Source organism: Octopus bimaculoides, chromosome 7 (assembly GCF_001194135.2).
Source record: "Octopus bimaculoides isolate UCB-OBI-ISO-001 chromosome 7, ASM119413v2, whole genome shotgun sequence".
In the NCBI taxonomy this organism is placed as follows: domain Eukaryota; kingdom Metazoa; phylum Mollusca; class Cephalopoda; order Octopoda; family Octopodidae; genus Octopus; species Octopus bimaculoides.
The window spans coordinates 36,569,250-36,573,583 of record NC_068987.1 but is presented as its reverse complement, the minus strand read 5'-3'; positions in this window follow the sequence as shown (position 1 = coordinate 36,573,583).

Below are 4,334 nucleotides of genomic sequence, written 5' to 3'. Positions count from 1 at the left end.
ATATATATATATATAGTAACAGAGACAGAGAAATTTCGATTATCCCCACGTCGTAAGTTGTAATATATATAAGAAATGAAACAAAAGAAAAAAGGAAAGTACACACACTTTACATAGTTTTAATATAATTTTTAATATATCGACCGGTTTCGCTTTCGCTATTCATGATATTATGGTTTACTTATTTGAATATGTATTTTCTTAAGAAGAAATTTTTGTCCATGTTGTGCGTGATGATATTTACGAGTGAATGGCTTCACATGTAGAAGAATACGGGGAGGTAATTGGTTATAGTTATTACTGTTGTTGCTGTTGTGGGCAAGGGAGATAACTGTTCAGCTTTCGGTAAGGGGCGGGGAATCTATATATATATGTACACACATACACACATCCAAAACAAGGAAAAAAAGGTGATGTAATCATGAATTGAAATATGTAAAAATGTAAAAGTATTTATGCGTGCATATTAGGACGTGTTCTGTAGTTTTCAATGAAAAAAAGTTTCTCTATTTAAACGTTCTTGTAGAGTGGTTGTGTCTTTGCACTGGTAGATGGGGAAGACTGTGAAATTTGGTTTGATGTTATTTGCACATTTTCTATATGTTCACTGAGAGGAATTTGACTGTACTGCGGGAAACGGATTTGCTCTTTATGTAGTGTGGTTCTCCTTCTCGAGGTCATACTCGTTTGTCCAATATAGCTATGTCCGCAACCCGAGCAGGTTATTGCATAAGCACAAGTGAAGCGAGTTTTAATTGTGAACCTCTGTCCTTGTTTGAAAAGGAAATCCGAGCCTTCAAGTAAGTTGGGGCAGGTTCCACAGTTTAAGCGTCTACATTTTTTAACTGTTGGTCTCGTGGTTTTTTTGTAGAGCTTCGCATTTGTTAGTAGCCTTTTTAGCGATTTGTGTTGCTTTTTGCATTTGATGAGTTTGTGCATTTTCAGGATGTCGTTCATTTTTGGATTTCTAGTTAGTAAAGGAAGATTTTGCACAATAGTGTTGAATGCCTCACTGTCCTAGGTTTGTATGTTGATATAAATGGTAGTGTTTCTAGATGAGTTGTGGTGTTATGTTTTGTTGTTCTTAGTGATTTATGTCTATTTTTTTGGCACGTTTAATTCCCTCGTACACAAGTGAGGGTGGATATTGTCTTTCAGTAAGTGTTGTTTTGAGGTCTTGAAGACGAAGGTCCCGAGTTGTTCTATCAGACAATATTATGCAAATTGTTTTTACCAAATTCAAAGGGATATTTATTTTGACGTGTTTCGGGTAGCATGAGCTAAAGAGGAGATATTGTTTAGAATCAGTTGGTTTATAATAGATGTCAATTATGATTTGATTGTTGACTTTTTTTATCATGATGTCTAAAAATGGGAGCTGTTCTTTGTTATATTCCATTGTGAATTGAATGTTACTATTTATATCATTTACTGTTGATTTTAAATCCAAAAGGTTGTTGATGTTATCCTTCCAAATGATAAAACAGTCATCCAGATATCGTTTCCAATTTTGTCTTATGTGGAGGTAAAATGGGTAACCATATTTATGAAGTGATACTTCATATAAGGTGAATTCCGCAAGAACAGGGGCTACTTTCGTTCCCATTGCAATTCCGTACTTTTGACGATATATATATATATATATATATATGTGTGTGTGTGTGTGTGTGTGTGTAATATGTATAAATGCTCTGTTAATACATAAATATATGCAAGTCGTCGTCGACTAAGGACCGCAATTGATTCCAACTAACTGGTCGCAAGTCGGTCTATAGGCCTACATAGCTTGGTTTTATATTTTTACATTCTAATGGTACATTCTCAGGTAAAAGTCACACACAGCATTGTGTATTATACTATAATATTGGCGTTAGTAAAAAATTTCGGAGTCTAAAGTAGTTTTCTTATAAATATTTATGAGGTTGCCTCGATGTCTCCGCGACAGGATAGTCATTCAAAACATTGGCGATCGATAACCAAACCTAGTGGAAGTGTTTGTTAGTCGACATCATTCGCAGAAATTAAACCAATTAGATTTCAACTGGACTATTTATTGTTGCTGCAGGGAAATGGCACGCCAATCGTCGTAAAGTTGATCGGTCGTAAGTCGACGACGGATAAATACGTACTGACGATACGTATTTATACTTGAATATTCATCGTCTAAATATTTTCAGTCTTTACTTTCCTTCTATTTACATGTATACATATATATATATATATATTTTGTATATCAAACCTAAGTAGTTTTATTTGTTTATTTGTATCACTGTCTGCATATGAATGTATAGATATATATACACATACATACACACATACATATATTCAATAAATGAACTACAATAGTATTATAGTAATTAAAAATAAATAGCTTTACAAATAAAATATGAAAATGAACTCTGTAAAATTCATCTAATTATGTTTCTATTCATGTTTATATTAAACTATAATGAAACTAATAAATTGGGATATACAAACCTGCCATAAATATATCATTGAATGTATTAAATGAAATATAACATTATAACATTATAACAAACATATATATTAAATGAATTAAATGAAATAATTATGGCACAAACACAAATACATTGTATTTATGTTGACAGTGCATAAAGCGAAAATTTTAAAATAATGTTGAATTAAATAAGAAACGAATAGATTTGATGATACGTGTTGATTGTTTGGCAAAATATTCGATATTGTTGTAGTCTCTAATCGACTGACACATTTGAGAAATAGTTACAATTTGTTTTATTATAGGGCGGGGGGAGAACGTAGTATTAATCTGATACTGGTGGGAAGAAAATATCTTGAAGCCAGAGGCTAGAGCGCATGCTTGCAGCAGAGGAGAATCCGCAAATGTTTCCCCAAAGTCAGGTGGTGGTGTTCGCCCAGGCGTCAAGTTAAGTAGACCATGCAAGTAGGCCATACGAGATTTGAACTTAAAAAACAATGAACCGAAACAAATACTGTAAAGCATCCGAAGAACGTTTTTCCAGTGCAACTATTTCCCCGGCCTGTTTTGTTTTTTTAAATCACATCTGAAAAGATGAACTGCAAAGTTAACATCTGTGCGATTTGAACACCTATCGAAACACATATCGCGATCATTCTATCTGACACACAAACGGCTCTGCCAAGTTGCCACGTAAACTTCTTAAGCGTCTGGCTAAATGCCTGCTGGAATGAAGGAAATCAATAGTTTTCGTTTACATTTTAGATGCAATGAGTGATGTTACCTTTCAACATTTAGTATATTAATAAACTAAGTAACACTTGCGTAATGTTGATAGCTGATTAATTCGAGAATACTTATCTTCCTTTACATGTGCTCAGCCATATACGACAATTACATCTATCTTTATTACACTTAATCATCGAAGGTTCAGGCTAAATGTCTTAAAGTATTTACAATCTTTGCCTTAATTTTCTCAGTATAAATGCAATAGGGATGGCTTATGTATTAAATGGATAATGCTCGTGGTGCATCTTTAAAGGTAATGAGATAAATACCCCCCACTACCATTACCATTCCATTATACTTACTCTACATAACCTTTATCCTACAAAATACATTTATAAATTTCTCACATTATATCAAACAATGCCGAGAGCGTATTAAAACGATTTTTCTATACAAATTGTATTTCTCAACCCACAAGAATTGAAAAGAAAATTGCGTCTCAGTGTGATATGGTATCACAACTTATTACAGATTTAAATATTGGAAAACATAAATTAGTGCACTTACTACAGCTATTCGTAAGGGTTTTGCCACTCACTGATTCCACCGCATCGTTTATAACTGCTACAATATTCAGTTGTATTAATGGTATAATGCCACTAAATGTATAAAATTATTTATTTTAACTACCATTCGCCAATGATAATTATTCTATTGACACTTTAGACGCAGAAGTGCGAAAGCATGCAATAACCATTTGCCATTGGTTATATTCGCTCGGTCATGAATACCATGCGATCAACCAATAACAACACTAATTAAGAATGTTCAATCTACTATCGAAGGGGAATTCTAGATGTTTCAGTAATTATAAAATTAAAAAAAGAATTCAACTCTTCAATTTCAACAGCGCCCTTTGTCAATAATCGTTTTCTATTGGGCAACTATCCCAGATTACATTACTCCAGTCACCAAAGAAAAAGACAGAGCATGCCATGGTCATGATGGTTTTTAATTTTGTTAAGAAACAGCTCTTCACATACACACACTCGCACACACACACACACACATACACATACATTCGCACGCGCACGCACACACACACACACACACACACACACACACACACACACACACACACACACAC